General features: G+C 36.0%; 1 long non-coding RNA gene across 1 annotated transcript in view; it reads right to left on the reverse strand.

Moving 5' to 3' along the window:
• Window positions 1-25,039, reverse strand: part of LOC118015123 — a 157,517-nt gene that overhangs the window by 20,761 nt on the left and 111,717 nt on the right. The window contains exons 3-4 of the long non-coding RNA XR_004680537.1: window positions 16,926-17,065; window positions 1,211-1,321 (exon numbers count right to left, since the gene is read on the reverse strand). This is a non-coding gene — a long non-coding RNA (uncharacterized LOC118015123). The remainder of the gene's footprint in view (window positions 1-1,210; window positions 1,322-16,925; window positions 17,066-25,039) is intronic.

Below are 25,039 nucleotides of genomic sequence, written 5' to 3' on the forward strand. Positions count from 1 at the left end.
TGTACACTTCCCAGTTCCAGCCAGTGTTAACATCTTTCAAAACGATCATATAATATGACAACCAGGATATTGACATTGATAGAGTATAGGTCTCTTCCTGGATTCTCTTCTTTTCCATTGATCTATCCATCTTTTCCTCCACCAATACCCTATTGCCTTGATTACTGTCACTATATAAATGGCCCTAATATCAGGAAGAGTGATGCCTCATACTTGATTCTTCTTTTTTTAAGATTGTTTTAGGTATTCTAGGGCCTCGTTTTTGTGTATTTCATTATAACATATTTCTTTTATAAATTGGAAATCCAGGTATACTACATAGAGCAACTCTATTAACCAGTATATTAAGTTAGTTATTAATACGTCATTCATCAAAATTCTGAATAAGCTAGAATTTACTTTTAGTCCTGGCTTGAAGGTAAAGTTACCACAAAATAGATTACAAAAGCAAAGTTGTGGAGTCTTCTCTATAGGCATTTAAAAACTGTTTATTTGGGGCACCTGGGTGGCTCAGTTGGTTGAGCATCAGACTCTTGGTTTCAGCTCAGGTCATGATTTCAGGGTTGTGAGATCAAGCCCTGCGCTCAGTGAGGAGTCTGCTTGACTGCCCCTCCCCCTGCTCACATGCGCGCTCTCTCCCTTTTTCTCTCTTTCTCTCAAAATAAAGAAATCTTTAAAAACAAAACAAAACAAAACATCTGCTATTCCAGGGTGCCTAGCTGGCTCTGTCAGTAGAGTATGTGACTCTTTCTTCTTTTTTTTCTTTGGAGCTGGGGGAGGGACAGAGAGAATCTTAAGCAGGCTCCACACCCAGTGCATGTTTGACCAGGGCCTCAATTTCACAATCCTGAGATCATGACCTGAGCCAAAATCAAGAGCCAAGAGTCAAATGCTTAACAGAGTGAGCCACCCAGATGCCCCTGAGCATGCAACTCTTGATCTCAGGGTTGTAAGTTCAAGCCCTATATTGGGTGTAGAGATTACTTTAAAAAAAAATAAATAAATAAAATCTAAAAAAGAAAAGTATTTAAAAAAAATAAAACCCATCTATTCCTATCTATATGGATATGTCATTAATATTTCAGTTGTCATAATTCTAATAGATACATTCTTGAAAATAATTTTAAATGGTAGAAGTTCAGATGTGTTAAGCGAATGGGGTGTTCTGTAAAATGTTCTGTTTCATCGACCTTTAGTTATATTTACCTACCTATAACCTTTATAAAGCAATAAATAACTGCAAGCACAGGACATGAACAAATCCCAAAACCAGCTTGTTGAAATGCAACTTCGTCTCTAAAGACTCTTCCATGCCATTTACCTTTGGAGAAGAAAGGAGAAAAAGACAAACAAAAGCTTCAGCAAATTGATGCTCAGAAATTAAATGTACTTAAGTGTGGCAGATATATTTTTAGTTATGAAAACGGATATTCTCACCAGCAATGTGCTCTCATAATTGCCTGTTAACAAATGGATCAGGGTACATGAGATAAATCTGCAAACTATTGAATATGCTCTCCAGTTTTTAAATTTCAAAAGCAATCATATTGTAAAATTTTGTACAACTTTCTCTAATCCATGATACTCCTAATTTCTTTTTGAGGTAGAAGGAGTTTTTATTTTCATCCAGACAATTAATTAAGATATTTGTGCTGTCTTTAAACAATAAAACTGGCTTTTAAAAAAGATAGTCTTTTATTACTGGAAAATGAAACTTAACCCTATCAGAAATCACTGCAGCATGTAATCAAAAGAAACAATTATAAAATAAAAATATCATGATCATATGTAATGCTTTTCTATTTAGCTAATGAAGTCTTTAAACAAGAAGAGAAGAGCTTATTAAAAATTTGTATATTCAATAGATTTATTGAGATATAATTGATATAAAAAACTATACATATTTAATAAAACGTCCAAGTTTTGACACCTGCATACCCCTTTGAAATCACACCACGATTAAGGTAATAAGCATATTTATTATGCCCAAAAGTTTTCTTGTGTCTTTTTCTAATCCCTCCTACCTCCCCTACCCTAGTCTAGGTAACCGCTGGTCTACTTTTTGTCAGTATATATTAGTTTTCATCTTCTACAATTTTATATAAATGGAATCATACAGCATGTATTTGTTTTTTTCTTGGCTGCTTTTACTCAGCATAATTATTCTGATATTTATCCATGCTGTATGTTGGATGTTGCATGGATATACCATAATTTGCTTATCCAATCACCCATTTGGGATGTTTTCCAGTTTGGGGCTATTGTAGATAAAACTGCTATGAATATTTGTATTCAAATCTTTTTATGGATGTCTATTTTCATTTCTCTTGGGTAAATACCTAGGAGTGGAATGGCTAAATCATGTGGTAGGTGTGTATTTAATTTTTTAAGATGCTGTCCAGCTTTTTTCTGAAGGGCTGAAACACGTCTATTTCTACCTGCAGTGAATGAGAATTCTGGTTGTTCCACATCCTTGCTAATACTTGGTATGGTCAGTTATTTTAATTTCAGCCATTCGTTAGATGTGTAGTGGTATCTCATTGCGGTTTTAATTTATATTTACCTAATGACAAATGACACTGAGCATCCTTTCACATACTCATTTGTTATCATATATCTTTTTGGTGAGGTGTCTGTTCAAACCACTTGCTCCCTTTAAAAAAAAATGAGTTGTTTTCTTATTATTGAGTTTTGAAAGTCCATTATATATTCTGGATACAAGTTCTATATCAGATCTATGATTTGCAAATGTTTTCTCCAATCTGTGGATTGTCTTTTCATTCTTTTGTAGGATCTTTTGAAGAACTAAGCTTTCAAATTTTGATGAAGTCCAATTTTATTGGTTTTTTTTCTCTTATGGATTGTCTTTGGTGCTGTAATTAAGAAATATTTGTCTAAACCCAAGGTCTCAAAGATTTTCTCTCATGTTGTTTTTCAGATTCTATAGTTTTAGATTTTTACATTAAATCTATGGTCCATTTTGAGTTGATTTTGGTATGTGGTAAGAGGTATGGGTTGAAGTTCTCTCTCTTTTTTTTTTTAATATGGACATACAAATATTCCAGCACCATTTGTTGAAAAGATTACTTTTTCTCCAGTGAATTGCCTTTGTACTTTTGTCAAAAATCAGTTGTCTAGACATGTGTGGGTCTATATCAGGGCTCTCTATTCTGTTCCATTGTCTATCTTTATGCCAATACATCAGTCTTAATTACTGTAGTTTTATAATAAGTATTGAAATCAGACAGTATTTGTCCTCTAATTTTGTTCTTTTTCTTCAGTTGGGTACCCAGACAACGCAGGTGTCATGACAGAGAATAGCTGTTTTGTAGGGATTTTTTGTTTTTTAAAAAGTTTCTCAGTTATTCTAGCCTGTTCTGAGAAGCTGGAGTAAAAAAATCCAGTTCAAGATGGTTCTGTGAAGGATATGCTCACAGTAATATGGTAATGCTTTATCATTTCACTTGCATCTTGGACTTTACTGAACATAGACCATGTTTCAATTATTGTGGCTGAAATTCACATCAATCTAGTTTTGACAAAGGCTAATTATTGTAGTATAGATAAGTGAAAAGTAAGTGCTGAGTATAACTTCCAAAAGACATCTTTGTCTTTTGAGTCCTTGATCCATTTAGAAGGAAGCTGGAGTGAGTTTTCATGCAAAATTCTATTAAAAAATTCAGCAGGACTGGGGTACTTGGATGGCTCAGTCAGTTGAGTGAGTTGAGTGTCCAACTCTTGGTTTTGGCTCAGGTCATGATCTCAGGGTGGTGGGATCAAGCCCCACATCAGGCTCCACGCTTAGTGGGGAGTCTGCTTGAGACTCCCTTTCTCCCTCTCCCCCTGCTCACACACTCTCACTCTCTAAAATAAATAAATCTTTAAAAAAAATTAAAAAAACTAAAATTCAGCAGGACTAAGAACTATTGTCTAACATGGAATGATATGTTTATTGATGAGAAACATAGCTAACCTTTATTATCCCATTTCCTGCAATAATCCTCAGCAGTTATACCATGCTTTCAGTCTGACCATTTGCTTGAGACAAAGCAGTTGTTTCTATGATTTTTTGAGTGTTTACTCACAACTCTGGAGGGGTTCTTTTTTGTGTGTTTTCTTCTTTCTTTTTTTCCCCAAAACTGAGATTGTCAAAATACCATACCTCAATTGGGTTGGAAAGTTACGGATAGGAAATTTGCTTGGGACTAGATAGCATTACAACTAAGGGCTTGGCTTTGGATTCAGGCAAACTGGGTTTAAATATTGATTCTGCTTTGTAATAATTACCTGGCCTTGATTATGTTATCAAATATCTCTAAACCCCAGTTTATCATCTGGAAATTGGGGATTATATAGTGTTCGCCTCTTAGGATTATTACAAATATTAAGTTAGATAATGTTTATAAAACACTTAGGCCATATGCACCTTATGCTGGTGTTGCTATGCACTAGGTCAGTGGTTTCCAAACCTGTTTGTATGTTAGTGTCACCTAGAGACCTTTACAAAATTTCAAAACTCAGGCCACACCTCTGACCCATTAAATCAGTCTCTTGGGATGGAACATAGGAACCCGTAGGTCTTTTGTAGCTCCCCAGGAGAATCCAATGTGTATACAACTTGGGAACCACTGCACTAGGTGATTTATATAAACTATCATATTTAATTTTACAACTCTCTGAGTTGTGCTTTCATTCCTTTTTTTATAGATAAGAAAACTGAGGTTCACAATGACTGTGTTGATGAGGTTATCTAACAATTCGAGCTTGAAGGATTCAGACCCAGATATGTCTGACTTCAAAATCCCTACTTTTAACTATTTCACTATATTTATGCAAGCAAGGTTCTTAGAGAATCCTAAATTTAAATAAGGAAAAAAATGCATACACACACAGCATTAGTTGATTGCAAATATCTGGCCCAGACTTAGGAATAAAGCAATAGGGGAATTGTGAATATTTCATTGCCATTTGTGAAGGAGTCTACCATAAACCATTAATATAATCTTACAAACTCAGTAAGGACTCCTGATCAAGGTTTCACCATCATGTATCATGGAATTAACTTGGTAGATTATACACTAGAGCTTCATATGTGCTTTACTTTTTTCCAGTATTTGCAGTAGTCAAACAAAGTCCAAGCCAGTAGTTAGAGCATCTACCCAATGTTTTCCTGAGAATAATTCCCAGATGTACTGAATTTACAATGGCCAAGATAACCTGATGACTAGTTTCTGGAACAACACTCTGCTCGCTATAAAATGCATTCTTACAGGCATGTATTTTTTTCTCTACACACCTAATTTAGGATATAGATGAACCAACATCACAGTTCTAGTGGGAACACCAGTATCTAAGTGGCAGATGGCTCTGGCCATCACCATTAGCTATTGCTCTTCCAGGCTTATAAACAAATTACAAGAACTGAGCAAAAATGACACTTCTGCATACATGATGACATAATTATGGGTGTAGACTTCATCTTAGAGAAGAATCCCAAAAGAGTTTATGTCAGTACAAACTGTAAAGATACTACCATAGGGGTATTTTTAGGATTTCTTTACTCCCACAATAATTGCAAAGAACTCAGTGACATTTGACAGTAATTTTATTATTGTGAGAACTTTCTGCTCAACTATAGGGAAGTATTCTTCAGTCCTACATGGCACTTTGAGACTAAGGACTCTCCAGAATTCATCAACTGAAACAACAGTGGTTTGTATTCAGTATAATATAGTGATCCAAACTAAGAAGTTAATAGTACTTTGACATTTTGAAGTGTTTTCCCACCAGAAAGCTCCAACACTGCCAGATGTTATTTTCTGGTAGGTAATAAAGTACTTCAACTGATTTGAAGTAATTCACTTGGTTTTTTAAAATTTGAGATTTTCTGGTCCTTCAGAGGGAAACTGGCTTTATTTTCATGTTATAATTATAAAAAGATTGTCAGCCATACAGACAGGTGTAACGAAGAAAGAAACAATCTGAAAGTTCATTATGCAGTGATAACCTCTAGGTATGTAGGTTTCTCTCCCTCCCTCTTTTCCTATTGTCTATTAATCTCTCTGTTTAAAATCAATGTAATAAATACACATGTATGGAAAAAATTAAATATTAGAGAATGGACATAAAATGAAAAGCAGAATCCCCTACTCCATCCCTAAATCAGTTTTCCCCAGGTTAAATGTTTATGTTTTACTGGTAGTTTTTGACTTATCAACTTTGGATATTATCTATTATTTCCCAACTATAAACAGTGAGTATTTAGTCTACTCATATTACTTGCTACTTGTTTTAATAATCCTATTATTAATCTTAGGATTTAATAATCCTATTGTTACTTTGATTTGTACTGGTTACTGACTGACTTTAAATATTATACTGAAATTGCTATTGCCTGTTTCATCCAACTATGAAGTCTTTCTCTTTACTTTTCATGTTAACTTCCATTTCTGCTGCCCATTTTTTAAACTTCAACTTCTGTACTTTTACAGTGTCAAGATTTATGATATTTCTATTTCTCCAGAACAAAATATGAATAAAATCAAAAGACCTGTGTTAAAATCATATTTCCATGGCATGCAAGCTGTATAGTATAGCTTCACTAAGCCTTGACAGTGAGAATGTGATTTACCTTTTCCATTTTCTTAAGGGTATCTTTTGATGAACAGAAGTTTCTAATCTTGATAAAGTCCAATGTATCTTTTTTTTCTGTAATGGTTACTACTTTTTATATACCAAGAAATCCTTGCTACGACATTATTGCAAAGATATTTTTTATGCTTCCTTCTGATTTTATAGTTTGGTTTTTATTTTTAGGTTTACAATCCACCTCAGGTTATTTTTTTATATGTTGTGATGTACCAGTCAGGATATACGGATACCAGTTGTTCTAGCATCATTTGGTGACACTATTTTCTTTTCCCCCATTGAATTTCTGTTAATTGGCTGAATATACATGGTGGCGGGGGGTGGGGGAGGTTTATTTCTAGATTCTCTATTCTGTTCAATCCATCTGTTTGTCTTTTCTTATGCCAATTACACATTGCCTTAATTACTATAGCTTTATAATAAGTCTTAGAATCAGGTGGTCTAAGTCCTCCAACTTTTCTTTTTCAGGATTATTTTAGCTATTTCGGTCCTTTGTATTTCCATATAAGTTAATGTTACACTAACAATTTCCATAAAAAACAGCATTCTGAGTTGGATTATACTGATTCTATAGATTATTTTTAGGTGGAATGACATTTTTACACTATCATCCTGCAACAATGTACATGGTGTATTTCTTTACTTTTTAGGCCTTTCTTCCCGCAGACTTGTAGTTTTCAAGGTAAAGATCTAAAAAAAAAATAAAATTATTCTTAGGTATTTAATGTTTTTTGACATTATTATAAGTGGTATTTATTTTTATATGTTATTTCCAATTGTTTGTTGAAATAGTATAGAAATACTGACTTTTTACATCCTAGAAACTTGCTGAATTCACTTATTGGAATTAATAGATTTTTTGAGAATCATGTAGAATCATGTTGTCTGTGAATAAGGGCAGTTTCTTTTCTGCTTTTCTAATCTTTATTCCCCATGACCCATTTCTTTATATGTTATATCCATCTTTTCTTGTAGACATTTAAACATATTTATCACAGTTATTTTAAAGTCTTTCTCTGCCAAGTCTAACACCTAGGTCCTTTGTTGGTCTCTTTCTATCGACTGTAAGTCACATTTTCCCATTTCTATTAATTTTTTATTGTTATGCTGTGGGTAATACATTGCAGAGTCTCTGGCTCTTCCTCTGAAAAGTACGGAGTTTTGTTCTAGCAGGCAGTTAAATTACAGACAGATCACCTTTAACTTGGGGAAGTTGGTTTTCACTTTTTTAGGACAAGTTTATGTTTTAGTTTTGGTGGTGTACTTCATGGAAAGCCCAAGGTGTTTACCAAGGTCACCTAACTCGGTTGGATTTCAGCTCCAAAGTGTGTCTTACCTGTGGTGGGCAGCATCTAAAATCTCTACTTAGCTCTTAGAACCTTCCCCAGTTGTTACCTACTGCTAGGTTCCTTGGATTGTCACTGGCATATTTATAGGCAGTCAGCCAACAATTTGAGGGGAGTTTACATGCAGATTTCCGGGCTTCTCACTGAGTAGCTCCTTCCGTTAGGGGATTTCACCTTAGATTTTGGCTGCTCAGACAGACCCAAACTCAGTTCTCTAAATTCTTAGGCCAGTAAGACTGGCTTTCTTCCAGAGTTCCATCTTCCCATGCTGTACAGACTGAAGAGTAAGAAAGGCTATTTTTATAGATATGCTATTTAGGGTTAAGTAGATGTATAGGAAATCTGATTGGGACATACTGCCAATCTACAGCCTTACCAAAATTTCCCCATTTTCCTTAATGAATCTCTTCTGTCCCTACTCTGATTGAATAATTTGTAAAAGTCTTTTTCTTCCTGCTATTGTCATCAAAGAATAAATTATGTTTAAAAAATTTTTTCATTTAAATTCATAATGACCAAAAATTAGATTTCTTTTACAACTGATGACACAGAAATAGAATGGGACTGAGGATCAGGAGACCAAGGGTTTCTTTTTTTTTTACTGCTTTTCCACCAAACAGCTGTATCATATTAGCATTAGAGAACCACTAAACCATTCTGTTCTTCAGTTTCCTGTTTGGACAAAAATGGAGAATGGACTAAGTAATGTCCAAGGACAATTCTAATTAGATCCTATATACATACATTCATACATAGACATATATAGGCAAATTATGTAAGATTCTGAGTTGTTTTTTTTTTTAAGATTTTATTTATTTATTTGACAGAGAGAGAGACAATGAGAGAGGGAACACAAGCAGGGGAAGTGGGAGAGGGAGAAGCAGGCTTCCTGCTGAGCAGAGAGCCTGATGCGGGGCTCAATCCCAGGACCCTGGGATCACGACCTGAGCTGAAGGCAGACGCTTAACTGACTGAGCCACCCAGGCGCCCCTGTAAGATTCTGAGCTTAACAAAAACCTCTAATTTATTTTTTTTAAGATTTTATTTATTTATTTGACAGAGAGAGAGACAGCGAGAGAGGGAACACAAGCAGGGGTAGTGAGAGAGGGAGAAGCAGGCTCCCTGCTGAGCAGGGAGCCCGATGTAGGGTTAAATCCCAGGGCCCTGAGATCATGACCTGAGCCGAAGGCAGCCGCTTTAACCAACTGAGCCACCCAGGTGCCCCCCAAAAACCTCTAATTAAAAAAAAATTTTTGTTTATAAAGATTTTTTATATTTTATTAATTGGTACATCATGTCACCAAATATAAGCTGTGACAAGAAAATTGCCAGAATATAAGAACATTTATTGTAATTTTCCTCCTGAATTTTTTTGGCTAAAGCTGGCAAAACAATCTTCCCTTTTATTTTTTTTCTACTTTTTAAAAAAATATTTATTTATTATTTGAAAGAGAGAGACATCACGTGTGCGAATACAAGGGGAGGGGCAGAGGGAGAGGGAGAGAGAATCCCAAGCAGATTTCCGGCTGAGCCGATATGGGGCTGGATCTTATGACCTTGAGATCACAACCTGAACCAAAACCAAGAGTCGGCACTTAATGGACTGCACCACCCAGGTACCCCAACAATCTTCCCTTTTAAGTGATAAACGTATCAGATAACTTCTTAAAATGAGTATATACATGATATTCTTAATTTACAATTAAAAACTAAAAAATATTCATTTTTAATGGAAACTATTTAATCATTAAAATTTTGATAAATGTGCCATAAAAGCCAAGTGTTGTTTTCAACAGGAAGCTCTGTTATTAAACATCTATAAACCTCTTTTTGCAAATTGCTGGATTTTAATGGAAAATCTTTAAAACATTAGAAATTTGTAAACCTAAAGAGTTTTGCTTCTTACCACTGTCCTTTCTATACGTGGTCCAACAAAATAACAGGACTCACATGTTTTCTTTGATATTTCACTAAATTCAGTACAATTCAATCTAAATATCAGAGAAATATGTGGGATTGTAAACTTAAAAATTAATATTGAACAGTGTTTCTAGGAACTCTGCAGTTTATTAAGTATTAATATTAAATATTACCTCCTTTGTGTCTAGAGTTAATCTATTTCATCAGAAATTATTTATAGAAATAATATACTTTTAGTTACATAGTCTATGTTCCTAGGGCCAATGCCCTCCCTTCCCAAACACAGATGCAGACAACTTCAATGAGCCTATATTTCTATCATTCTTTACACTATTCACATTATTTGTTCAAATGGACACCTCCTTGTAAAAGCCAACTGCATTCCTCTTAACTCTTCATCAAAATTATTGCTATAAGGAATCTTAAGCTAGCTTGCTAGCTGTTCTTTTTCCATTTTCCATCTCTGTGTATTTTAAATTTTTATCCAGGGCTGCTGTATTTTAAATTTTTATCCAAGATATGCATGCACATAGTTAACTTAAATTGTTCTGTAAAACACTTCCCTCTCTCTTACTGCTCCCCTATTTCCTAATTTCCAGAAACAAATTTTTTTTTGTTATTTTTAACTTATCTGCAAATTTCTAAGCAACATGGTTTTATTGTTACATCTTGATCTATCAATTTTAGATATTATCTCATGTCATCTCCCTCCAGATAAAGATTTAGCATTCGTTTTTGCTTGAAACCATTCATCCTACTGCCTGTGTCTATGCCCCCCTCCACCTATATATTTTTCTCCTGTACTCTTCTCCTCCCCATATAGTTATATCATGTTTAGTTAAATCAATATTCAATGCTTGAGGGCACCTGGGTGGCTCAGATGGTTAAGTGTCTGCCTTCGGCTCAGGTCATGATCCCAGCGTCCTGGGATCGAGTCCCGCATCGGGCTCCCTGCTCCTTGGGAGCCTGCTTCTCCCTCTGCCTCTCTCTCTCTCTCTGTCTCTCATGAATAAATAAATAAAATCTTAAAAAAATATATTCAATGCTTGAATTCCTTATTTAAAATTTTATTTTATTTTATTTACATTCAATTAATTAACATATAGTGTATTATTAGTTTCAGAGGTAGAGTTCAGTGATTCATCAGTTGTATATAACACCCAGTGCTCTTTACATTACGTGCCCTCCTTAATGCCTCCTTAGTGCCCAGTTACCCATCCCCCTACCCCCGCCCCTCCAGCAACCCTCAGTTTGTTTCCTATGCTTAAGTCTCTTTTGCTTTGTCTCCCTCTCTGATTTCGTCTTTTTTTTTTTTTCCGTCCCTTCCTCTATGATCCTTTGTTTTGTTCCTTAAATTCCCACATATGAGTGAAATCATATGGTCATTTGTCTTTCTCTGATTGACTTACTTCGCTTAGTATAATATCCTCTAGTTCCATCCACATCGTTGCAAATGGCAAGATTTCATTTTTTTGATGGCTCAGTAATATTCTATTGTTTGAATTCTTATAAATAGTTAAATGATATTTCCTGCTGAGCCACATATTATACTGGGATTAATTTTACTTTCCTTTTATTAGTTCATTGCCTTGTGTTTTTTCCCCCTTTGATTAGTATTTTTACATATATAATCCTTTGGTTAGTAGTTTTATATATATAATTAAATACATAATTTAATTTCAACCACTTTTAGTTGTTTACACCCCTCCAAATACATCAAGACATATTAGGTGTTCTACTAATTTCATTTTTCTTGAAGAAATCTCCCCTGGAGTTGTTTGACTTTTCCCAATTTCCTACATTTTTCCCGTATCTTATACCTTTTCTTTCCTGTTTATGCTCTTGTTTAGTGTAACACATCCTCTAATGGTTTACTGAGAGAGTCACAGCAGCTCGATTTTCATGACTTTAGATGTCTGAAATGTCTTTATTTTCCCTCACGTTTCGTTAGTAATCAGAGTATAGAATTCTAGGTTAAAAATCTTGGTATTTTAAAAGTCATTGTTTCAATGTCTTATAGATTCCAGGGCTGCTGTTGAGAAGTCCAAGGCCATTCTAATACCTGACTCTTCTTTGTACCTTCTCTTTGGAAGTGGGTGGAGTTTTCTCTTTGCTTCCAGTGTGTTCAGAAAATGTATGATAATTGACATTAGTATGGATCATTTTTTTTTTTCCAGTATGCCAAGGCAGATACGTTCATCAGGCCCCTCCATCTGCAAACTCATGTCCTTCAGTTCTGGGGACATGTTGTGGATTATTCTTTGTTGATCTCCTCTACTCCATTGTGTACTTTCTTTCTCTGGAAATCCTTTTATTTGGGTATTGGATTTCCTGGATTAGTTCTTTATTTGCCTATCTTTCCTATTTTCTGTTTGTCTTCTTACTCTATTCTTTGAAAGGTTTCTGCAGGGTTATTCCCCAGGCTTTCTATTGAGTTTTTGATTTCTGCATTTTTTTAAATTCGAAAAGCTCTTTTAAAAAATTATGCATAATGCCTCCTCCATTTTCAATAGCATACTGACCTTGCCTCATAGTTATAATATTTATTTCTTATACATCTTAGAATGATTTCTTTAAGTAAACTTTTCTTCTCCATTAATAGTCTCCATTCCCTTGTTTATTTGTCTGGTAATCCTTAGTTGCTCTTTTTTTCAAAGAGAAGGCCATTGAAAACCTGACTGCAAGTTTGAGGGTGTGGACAGTGCTTGTCAATTGCGGGCTTCACTTTTGGTGGTCTGTGCTTTTGTTGAATTTTTCTTTCTTTCTTTCTCTTTCTTTCTTTCTTTCTTTTTTTAAGATTTTATTTATTTATTAGACAGAGACACAGCAAGAGAGGGAACACAAGCAGGGGGAGTGGGAGAGGGAGAAGCAGGCTCCCCGCGGAGCAGGGAGCCCAGTGTGGGGCTCAATCCCAGGACCGTGGGATCATGACCTGAACCGAAGGCAGACGCTTAACGACTGAGCCACCCAGACGCCCCTCTTTCTTTTTTTTTTCATTGAATTTCTGATGTTCAGTTTAGTCTTCCTTTTTGGCTGGTCACTTTGCCCAAAGAAAACTTCCAATCTCTTGCCTGCAGGTTAGATAACTGGCTGTTAAGAGTCCTGGGAGCTGAATGAGGGAAGGAGGCAGGATAGCTCAGCATTCAGAATGTAAATATTGATTTAATCTCCACATATTTAGTGTGATATTAGGGATACCAATGACTCTGATATCTCCTACTCCAGAGACCCTCTATTTTACCCTTTTCAGAGAAATCTTTTCAGTCCTTTCCTGGAAATGAACACTACAGTTGCCCTGCAGTTTATTGTAGAAAGGGGGGTGGGGGGGTCTGTTTCCTAAACAGACTTTCAAGTAATTTTCTGTATTTAGACTCATTTTCACTGCCCTTTTTCACTTGTTATGGCCAGAAATTTATAATGTCTAACTATGGCCCTAGCTGTGGCATTTTGGCTATCAAAACAGAGTATTTGGATAAAAATATTTGTAACTTCACTTTACTGAGTGTTTGCTTTGTACCAAGTACATTATAGACATTATGTATAATTTTCAAAACCAACCTGAAACTACAAGTAATTATCATCCTCATTGCATGGAGTTGAATAAGTAGAATTACATAGTAAGCAAGTAATTGTGTTTGGGATTAAAAAACCAAGTCTGGATCACTGGCCCCAAAGTTGATGCTTTTTGCTGCATGCTGCACTGCTTTGTTAGTTTTAGAAGAGGAGTCAACTTAATAAGTCAGAAATACCAAGACCTACTGGCACAACTGAAATGTGTTGCATAATGCCTTTGCTCTTCACCTCACTTCATATTCATCGGGTGTTTTAGAACTTGTAATTCTCACAGTGGCCTTTTATTTTGGGTATATCTGGAGTAGGCATTGGGAGTGGAGAGTGAGACCCCAAGTATTATGGGAATGATGACTTCGAAAAGATCAGTGATGCTGCTACTAGCAGGAAATGGAAGTGAACTGTTGAAAGGGGGAAATCTTGTGATTATATTTATATTCTTCATATTTGGGTAATGGTAAAAATCTCAAATGATGAAATCAAATGTAGCTTTTTGCTGCTATTATGAGTCCTTTTGGTTGAGTTTTTTTTCCTAAGATTTTTATTTATATATTTGAGAGAGAGAGGGAGAGAGCAAGAGAGCACAGGAGGGAGAGGGAAAAGTAGGCTCCTCATTGAACAGGGAGCTCAACATGGGGCTGGATGTCAGGACCCCAGGATCATGACCTGAGCTAAAGGCAGACACTTAACTTACTGAGCCACTCAGATGACCCTGACTGAGTTTGTTTCTTAAGGCTGAGCAATTAAGTGAGGCTTTCCTCACTTAATCAGGAATCAAGATTAGAATATCTGAGAGGTCATTTTCAGCTTCATGACTCAAAAATGTTTGTTAGTGAGCTCTGTTTCCTCACTCATGAACCTAGTCTTCTGCTTCTGCTATAATCAAGTATTTATTCCTATCATTTGTGCCCTGCACTTCCACTCTGCCTCCTGAACCAAAGCACACCTATAAATTCTGAAGTAATATTTACCAACCACCTACTATCTGCCAGCCACTGTTAGATGTCAATGGCACAAAAATAACAAGACAGACCAAGGCCTGCCCCATAGAACTTAGAGTTTAATGGAGAATTCTCATCTTTAATGAGCAATTGAAATAAACTAATAAACAATAAGGGGACAGATCTTATCACCTTTTCCAAATTTTTCCATATTATATGTATTAAAGAATATGTTTTATTAAAGAATAAATATTTGTACTCCCTTTCATTTTATATTCAACATTAACCTAAATTACCTCCTCAATCTCCCAGATTTTACTGTCCTTCAAGGAGGCTAGCATTGCTCCTTTTCCAAAAGCATACATTTGGTTCTCTCCTCCTCTAACTACAGCCTCCTCCTGGTCATCTGCCTCCTTCCCCCAACTCTGCTGATCCTTAGGAGTTCTTCTTTTCCATCATCACCCATTTAGCCCTCTTTTGACATCACTTGTCTTCTGTACTCATCTCAGAAAAAACGCTGTTCCTCTTCTTCCAGATTAATGCTGCTACTTTTGCTCTAGGACTATTCCTTACTCCTCAGATATAGTATTCTCACTCTTCAGCATCATTCCAGGTTCCATTGGCATATTCTCATCTGTCTTTGCATGTGCACAGATTTTTTACATTATTGAAAATTTTCCAGTTGACACAGACAACCCATGGAGCTAGTCTTCTTTCCCTCAGATTTTCACTTTCAGATAGCCAGTTAATATCTATTACCTATGGTTTTGATTTCCCTCACAACATACTTTTTCTCTAGCCTCTGTCAGATATTTTTCTTCAAAACCTTCCACCAAAACTCTTTCAAGAGGATGACTATTGACTTCTGACTAAATCCAATGACCTTTTCCAGGCCTTTCTTTTTGGCTTTGGCCTTCTTAACATTTCTGCAGTACATGGCCATGTTGTCCTTCTGAAACCCACTTAACATTTCTGCAGTACATGGCCATGTTGTCCTTCTGAAACCCACTTAATCTTCTGTGATCTTCTGTGACACCGAACTTCCATGATCATCCTCCATTGTCAAACAATTCCTTCTCCAGGCTCTTCTCTATTCTAGTTCAGTTCTTAACCCTTTGACCTTCACTCTCAAGTTTGTTTGTTTGTTTTCCATTTTTTGATTGATTCTGTGCACTGGCTTTAGCTATTAAGTCTATTCTTGGTGAGTCTCATCCTGCATTTTCCAAGTGAATCATGATATAAAGTGTCAAGGGTTGACCATAGTTTGGAATGTTTTGCTTAGGCAAAATTATATAGACTTCTGTACAGAAGGATCATTCTGAGTGTTTGATATTCTAATGTGCATTCTGAGTATCCAAGAAGTAGTAAACATTTTCCAAATTTATTTAGTCTCAGGATATTTTAATGGGGCATCTCATGTCAATAGTGTTTGAGAAAGACATTTTGGAAAATACTGCTTATTATTGTGAGTTCTAATGTCTCATCTTAACTCAATTACATGCCAGAAACTAAACATGGGATATTTGTACTTGGATATAGTATTAACTTAGTAGGTCTAGAACTCACTATCTCAGTAGGTCTAGAATTCTACTCAGTAGGTCACCATTACCTTTCAACCCATTATCTCTTCTCAGTTTTCTTCTCTGCATCAGTGTCGCCCCAATTTTCTTAGTCATCCCAACTCAAAATCTCAGCATCATCTCTGGATTTTCCTTCTTCATCATTCCTTTTACCATTCAGTCATCCCTTAATTATTCATTAGATAGTTCTTGAACTTGTATGCACTGTCATTTCCTTAGTCCAACTTCTCATAACCTCATATCTGGAAATCATCCTAACTGGCCCTGATGTGTCAAGTTTTTCCTCATACTAATCCATACAAAACAACCACTTTTGTCAAAACACTGATTTGATTATGTCACTGCCCTACTAAGAATCTTCAGTCAACTTTTTGTTACCTCTTGAAGAAAGTCTGAACTATTACCCAAGACATTTTAAGGTTAATGTCTCTATTGACTTTCCCCATCTAGTTCCTTGCTACTCCTCTAATGTTACTATTTACTCCAGCTAAATTGACCTCATTGTTCTAAGACTGTAGAGGTATTTCCAGCTCTGAACCACTTACTAACAATCTGCCTTGCATTACTTTAGGCATTATTTTAAAAAAATCATAGGTCATAAAATCAGTTTTTTTGGTGTTTAGGTGAAATTCTTCTTTATTTTCATGTATTTGCTTGAAGAGTACATCTATATTACAGTTCTTTATTTTCTCTTCATAAGGAAGTAATGATCTCTATAAAATATTTTTATACTTTTATGTAAGTTACTCACTTCTATGTAACACATTATCTCAAATTTAATTGCCTAAAACAAAAATAGCTTATTTGCTCATGGTTCTGTGGGAATTCAGGCAGGGACTGGCTAGAGTTTCTTCTTTGCAGGGATCATGGTGTTAGTGGGGGTGCTGGGATGGTTAGAGGTCTAAAACACTCTCACTCACATTTCTGAGTTATTTCTGGTTCCTGATTGAGGACTCAGCTGGGGCTGTTTTCAGGGACCTTGGTTTTTCTCCACATAGATATCTCCAAGTGGCTGCTTGGGCTTCCTCACAGCATAGAGGCTGAGTTCCCAGAAGCTGAACTGTAAAATGCACAGATAGAAGTTGTATAAATTTTAAGGCCTAGCCTCAGAAGTCAAAGCATTACATTTCCCATTACGCATGATAAGTACTAAGTCTAGCCCAAATTCAATGGTGGAAGAAATAGACTACACCTTTTAATAGAAGAGTAAATAGCAAGGCCACATTGCAAAAGAGCATGTGGTATGGATGATATTGTTGTAGCTTTCTTTGGGAAAACAACCCATTTACACTAATGTTTTTTCTAGTTTTCTAAAAAACATTTTATTATGAAAAATTTCAAACATATATAATAATGGACAAAACAGTATAATGTACTCCATGTATGTATTTTCTTAGATTCTGTATTTTTCTATTGACATCCATTCATCATGGGACCAATATATTGACTACATTTTCTTTTCTGTATTCTTGATACTCTGGCATATTCTTGATATCCTGATATTTTGGGGCCTTACAGACCTGGGAGAGATTGCCTCTCTTACACAAACCAACCACTTCCTTATCTGACTTTTACACACCGAGCCAAAATTTCCCCTGCCCTAAATTATCCCAGGGACAGGTATCAGGCAAGTAGAGACCACCCCCATAATCCAAAGCCTGCCAGAATTATTCAAATTGGCCAACCCTAAACTGTTTACCCTGTCCTGCCTTGCCTTTCCTGTGGAAATCCCAATAAAGACTCTGGCACAGAATTTCCCCTTGTTCCTGTCTTCCGTCTCTTGACTACCCTGATGCTTCTGTGTGGCATGAGCTGCCCTGTACTCTTGAAAAATGTAAGTAATAAAAATCTTTCAATGGCATTAACCTCTCTGTGTTGGTAATCAGTCATCTGTATAAATTAAAAACCTGTGGGTACAAACAAAACAGTATGCATCACCCTCAGGTTCAATAATTCAGCAGTTATCAATTCAGTGACTCTCCACCTCTAAAATATTTAGAAGCAAATTCCAGATATTATATAATTTCAACTGTGAATATTTCAGTATTTGTGTATATTTATACATGAATATATGTATGTATACCTACTTTTCTTCAACTATAACCATAATATTATCTCAGCAAGTGATTTTTTTTTAGTATCATAGATATTAAAGAACTATTGAAAAGTTGAAATATTTTAAATTGCTTCACAATTTTTTTTTTATACTTTATTGTTTAAATTAGGATCTAGGGGCACTTGGGTGGCTCAGTCAGTTAAGCATCTGACTCTTGATTTCAGCTTAGGTCATGATCTCAGGTTCATGAGATGAAGCCCCAAGTTGGGCTCAGCACAGAATCTGCTTGAGATTCTCTCTCTCTCTCTCTCTCTCTCTCCCTCTGCTCCCCTCCCACTCGAATGCACTCTCTTTCTTTCTAAAATAAATAAAGCTCTAAAAATAAATAAAAAATTAAATAAGGATCCAAATGAAGTTTATACATTGTATCTGGTTGTTATGTCTTTTTATTTTCTTTTTAAATGTAGGTTTCTTTCCTATCCTTTTTTATTTGCAATTTTTCTTCCTCCCTGTCTCTCTCCCCCACTCTTTTCTTCCCTCTCTCTCCCTCTCTTTCTATCTTCGGTATGGTTATTGAAGAAAGATACTAGTTGGTTTTTCCTGCAGAAACCCTACTCCCCCTATTTTACTTACATTCCCATGGTGCCATTTAATATGTTCCTCCATCCCATTAATTTCCTACTAATTAGTAGTTAGATACTGACAGATTTGGGCTTGATTTTTTTAGCAATAGTTCTTCATAGGTATACTTCTCCGAGTATGTACATAATGTCTGTCTGTCTTACTCTCAGTGATGTTAGCAGCCATTGATGATTACTGCTTATAGCTATTAATTTATTAAGGATTGTAAAATAGTGATAATTTCATCATTTCTTCATTGTTTATTAGCTGGAAGATTTCCATAAAGTAAACCTTCTCAACATCAGTTATCTGTTTTCCCTGATGTATAGTCCATTCTCAGGAGAATGATGATCAATGAAGTTTTTTAAAGTATCATTTTGAATTTACAAATTCGAGTATATTGGATTTGTGTCAATCCATTGTAGTTAATATCCTTATTGATGTTCAAAGGCCCAAGTCAATAGGCCAAGTTAACACCTGAGTCTCTATGACAAGACCATAGTTAGCCTTTGATAATTTCCTGGCTTTCTGGCCAACAAAATGCTCATTAGTAAATTTTCTGTTTCAGTGCTGGAATCAACCATCTGTCCAAGGAATACTGGTTCCTTTTGGTGGAAATTGATACTTTTCTCTTGTTCGTAACCATTTGTCTGGTTTGTTTTCCTTATTTAAAAAAATATAATAATAACAAGATTATACTTTCAGGGATCATTTCTATATTTTGTTACTAAAAAAAGTTAATAGATTTTATTTTTCAGAGCTGTTTTAGATTCACAGCAAAATTGAGCAGAAGGTACAGAGATTCCTTATATATCCTCTGTCCCCTCATACATTCAGCCTCTCCTAACTATCAAAGCTCTGCAGCAGAGTAGTACATTTATTACAATCAATGAACCTACATGGACACATTACTGTCACCCAAAGTCCATAGCTTACATTAGGGTTCATTATCTGTATGTTCTATGGGTTTTAGAAAATGAATAATGACATATATGCCCTATTATAAATTATACAGAGTGGTTTCACTGCCCTAAAAATCCTGTGTGCTCCAGTTATCCTTCCCTCCTTCTTCCCTAATTGCTGACAACCACTGATCCTTTTACTGTCTCCATAGTTTTTCTTTTTCCAGAGTATCATATAGTTGGAGTCATACAGTATGTAGTGTTTTCAGATTAACTCTTTTCACTTAATAATATACATTTAAGTTTCTTCCATGTCTTTCTATGGCTTGATAGCTCATTTCCGTTTGGGCTACTATAGCAAAATACCACAAATTAGGTGGCTTATAAACAACAGCAATTTATTTCTCAGAGTTCTGGAGGATGGAAGTCCAAAACTGGATGCCAGCATGGTTGGGTTCAGGTGAAGACCGTCTTCTGGGTTGCAGATTGCTGACTTCTCAATGTAACCTCACATGGTGGAAGGGGTAAGGGAGCTTTCGCCCTTGTATTGATACAGCATGGTTTTATTTAACCCATTCTCTATTAACAAACATTTGGTTTTGTTTCACTAGCCTTTGGAGATGTATCTTGAAAGAAGTTGCTGTGGCCAATGTCAAAGAGGTTATTGCCTCTGTTCTCCTCTAGGATTTTGGTGGATTCCTGTCTCACATTGAGGTCTTTCATCCACTTTGAGTTTATCTTTGTGTATAGTGTTAGAGAATGGTCGAGTTTCATTCTTCTGTATATAGCTGTCCAATTCTCCCAGCACCATTTATTGAAGAGACTGTCTTTTTTCCATTGCACATTTTTTCCTGCTTTGTCAAAGATTATTTGACCATAGAGTTGAGGGTCCATATCTGGGCTCTCTATTCTGTTCCATTGGTCTATATGTTTGCTTTTATGCCAGTACCATGCTGTCTTGGTGATCACTGCTTTGTAACATAGCTTGAAATCAGGCAATGTCATGCCCCCAGCTTTGTTTTTCTTTTTCAAAATTTCCTTGGTGATTCAGGGTCTTTTCTGATTCCATACAAATTTTAGGATTGTTTGTTCCAGCACTTTGAAAAATGTCATTGGAGGGGCGCCTGGGTGGCTCAGTCGTTAAGCGTCTGCCTTTGGCTCAGGTCATGATCCCAGGGTCCTGGGATCGAGCCCCGCATCGGGCTCCCTGCTCTGCGGGAAGCCTGCTTCTCCCTCTGCCGCTCCCCCTGCTTGTGTTTCCTCTCTCACTGTGTCTCTCTGTCATATAAATAAATAAAATCTTTAAAAAAAAAAAAGAAAAAGAAAAATGTCATTGGAATTTTGATCAGGATGGCATTGAAGGTATAGATTGCTCTGGGTAGCATAGACATTTTAACAATGTTTATTCTTCCGATCCATGAGCATGGAGTTTTTCCATCTTTTTGTGTCTTCTTCAATTTCTTTCATGAGTGTTCTGTAGCTCCTAGAGTATAGATCCTTTACCTCTTTGGTTAGGTTTATTCCATGGTATCTTATGGTTTTTGGTACTATTGTAAATGGAATCGTTTCTCTAATTTCTCTTTCTACAGTTGCATTCATCAAGATAAAAAGCTTCTGCACAGCAAAGGAAACAGTCAACAAAACAAAGAGGCAACCCACAGAATGGAAGAAGATATGGGCAAATGACACTACAGATAAAGGGCTGGTATCCAAGATCTATAAAGAACTTCTCAAACTCAACACCCAGAAAACAAATAATCAAGTCAAAAAATGGGCAGAAGACATGAACAGACACTTCTCCAAAGAAGACATACAAATGGCTAACAGACACATGAAAAAATGTTCATCATCATTAGCCATCAGGGAAATTAAAATCAAAAACACATTGAGATACCACCTTACACCAGTTAGAATGTAAAAAATTGACAAGGCAAGAAACAACAAATGTTGGAGACGTTGTGGAGAAAGGGGAACCCTCTTATACTGTTGGTGGGAATGCAAGTTGGTACAGCCACTTTGGAAAACAGTGTGGAGATGCTTCAGAAAATTAAAAAAAGAGCTACCTATGACCCAGCAATTGCACTACTGGGTATTTACCCCAAAGACACAGATGTAGTGAAAAGAAGAGCCATACGCACCCCAATGTTCATAGCAGCAATGTCCACAGTAGCCAAACTGTGGAGATGCTGAGATGCCCTTCAACAGAGGAATGGATAAAGAAGATGTGGTCCATATATACAATGGAATATTACTCAGCCATCAGAAAAGATGAATACCCAACTTTTACATCAACATGGATGGGACTGGAGGAGATTATGCTAAGTGAAATAAGTCAAGCAGAGAAAGTCAATTATCATATGGTTTCACTTATTTGTGGAACATAAGGAATAGCATGGAGGACATTAGGAGAAGGAAGGGAAAAATGAAGGGGGGAAAATTGGAGGGAGAGATGAACCATGAGAGATTATGGACTCTGAGAAACTCTGGACTCTGAGGGTTTTAGAGGGGAGGGGTGTTAGGGGATGGGTTAGCCTGGTGATGGGTATTAAGGAGGGTATGTACTGCATGGACCACTGGGTGCTTTACGAAAACAATGAATCGTGGATCACTACATCAAAAACTAATGATGTATGGTGACTAACATAACATAATAAAATAAAATTTTTAAAAGACAAAAAAAACCATTTGGTTTTCTATGATCTTTGCTATTACAAATAGTATTTCTTCTTTTTTTAAGATTTTATTTATTTATTTGAGATAGAGAGAGAGACAGCACCCACGCACTGTGGGGGTGGGGGGAAGTGCATAGGGAAAGGGAAAAGCAGGCTTCCCGTTGAGCAGGATGCAGGGCTCAATCCCAGAACCCTGAGATCATGATGGGAGTCAAAGGCTTAACAGACTGAGCCACCCAGGCGCCCCTACAAATAGTATTTCAATGACTTCCTGTGAACGTATTTTTTGTATTTTTTTCAATGTATTTTTGTAGTAGATTTCTAGAAGTGGGATTGCTAAATCAAGCAATTTTGTACTTGGGTAATTTTGGTATATATTGACAAATTCTGCTCTCTGTAGGAGTTAAAAACATTTTGTAACTCCATAAAAATGTATTAACATGCTATTTCTTCACAGCCTTCTCAACAGAATATGTTGCAGACTTTTGGATTTTTCCCAATCTGATAAGAAAGAAATAATAACTCTGAAGTTTTGAATTGTACATCTATTGCTATGAATGTAATTGAAAACTTTTCTTATGTTTAACAGCCATTTTCATTTCTTTTTCCTATGAATTCTGTCCATATTTCTAGCCTATTTTTCTATAGGATTGTCTTTTTTCTTTAGTTTTAGAAGCTTTATATATATTAGAGATATGAACCATTTGTGTATAACATATACTTTTTCCTAGCCAGTCATTTGTTTTTTTATTTAGCTGTGTTTATTTTCACATTTTTAATTTTTATCTAATCAAATTCATCATTTTCATTGCTTCTGGAGTCATAGTTTCCTCACTTTCAGGTTATAGAATAATTCAATTGTGTTTCTTTTTAATACTCTTATAATCACCAAACTAACCAGTTTAGTAGGTTGTAACCAGCAATTTTTAATTTTTATTTATTTATTTATTTTAAAATATTTTATTTATTTATTTGAGAGACAGAGAGAGCAAGGGAGAGAAAGAGAGAGAGCATGAGGGTGGAGGGGCAGAGGAAGAAGCACACTCCCCTGCAGAGCAGGGAGCCCAATCCAGGGTTCGATCCCAGGACGCTGAGATCACAACCTGAGCTGAAAGCAAAGGCTTAATGGACTGAGCCACCCAGGCATCCCACAACCTGCCATTTTAAAAATAATAATTAAATAGAATAGAAAAAAATGTATTAATTGCACATAACATAAAGTATTGAAAGAGCTTGGAAGCTGTCATTCCTATCCTCACAACAAGAAAAAAGCTGAACAAACTGAAAGTCATCAATTTTTAGAGTCATCAGAAAACTGAGGTCAAAGGACAAAGTGTTGCTCCCCAAAACAAAGAGACAGGAAGATACAGAGAATTACAGTTTACCAGGAATAGAAGACTGGGAGAAGGAGCCAGCAGCAGGAACCAGTATCTGTAGGAATATTTTGAACTGTAATTGATGAATTACTAAGTGGCTCCACATAGACTAGCTTGAGAGTTAAAAACTCCAAGGGGACCCAGTTCTAATGGGGTTCTCCCATTTCTGTGAGTTTTACCTCCAGAGCTCCTATGTTCTCACTGTGAAGATGGGAGACAAATCCTCTAGTACTTCTGGCTGGAGGAGGGAAGAAGTAACCATTTTGAAATATAAGGGAAACTGTTTTACTAGAGCCTAACTGGCTGGGATTTTACTAAAGCCTACCTCACTCAAGGGAAGGGAAATACCCAACTTAGACTCACTAAAAGACTGAGACCTAATCATAGGCCCATAGAATACTTGTCCTCACCTTACACCTTGCACCATATCAATAGGGCTCCTGTATAACATCAGGGAATTGAAGCTCAAAGAACTAAAAGCCTCAGATGTTATTTAAGGAGTCTCTATGAAAACCCAAAGACTACAGGGGAGAGAAAAGCAATGACAATAGAGGAAATTTATAGCTTCTGACACCACAGTTACAGTAAATAGTAAACACAGTCTACTCTTAGCCAGATAAATGTAAAGTATGTATTATTTTGTAACAATTTGTGTGTGTAACATATATCAATATAGACATAGTTATGAATGTGTATATAGATTGCCGTCTAAGATGTATTTCCTACTATGAACTATAGTCAAAGAAGTTGAAATCAGTTGGCATAGGGAATCTCTTGACTATGCTCTCTACAAAACCAAATGAACTAGTACCTATATACTCATAACCCATTCAAGTACGATCAAGTGTTTCTCCCATTCTGTGCAGCAACAGCTCAGTGAAGACATGAACAATGTATATTCATGGATGCAGTTTTCTTATTTTCATTAATACAGTGCGGATTTCACAGATTGGTAAATCAGAACTTACTTAAACTTTTCAAGTCAGCATAGGTCCTTATGTCTTAACAATGCTTCTCTCTTAGCTGTGATACCCACTGAGCTAGCAAAAGATGCCAAAGAAGCTAGAGGTCCCTGTGATCCTGACAGACTTACTTACCTTCATCTTATTTGGGCTATTGTCTGAAGAATGCAGAGCTTTTCGAGTATAAATATGACACATAACTTGTATTTCCTGTAGTATTAAACTTCTTAGTAATTTACTCTCCTTAACATACTGCTGTATTCTCTTGACTGCTTCCTACATCTACATCTTTGTTCTTGCTCTTAGAACTCCCCTAAATGAATCTTTTGCACCTGTAAGATCAAACTCCTCTTAAGTCTAACTCCCCTATGAAATTGTAAAGATCCCCCTGTAGACTTTTTCTTTCTTTCTTTCTTTCTTTCTTTCTTTCTTTCTTTCTTTCTTT

This window comes from Mirounga leonina, unplaced genomic scaffold (genome assembly GCF_011800145.1).
Source record: "Mirounga leonina isolate KUSES-001 unplaced genomic scaffold, KU_Mleo_1.0 Mir_165, whole genome shotgun sequence".
NCBI lineage: Eukaryota > Metazoa > Chordata > Mammalia > Carnivora > Phocidae > Mirounga > Mirounga leonina.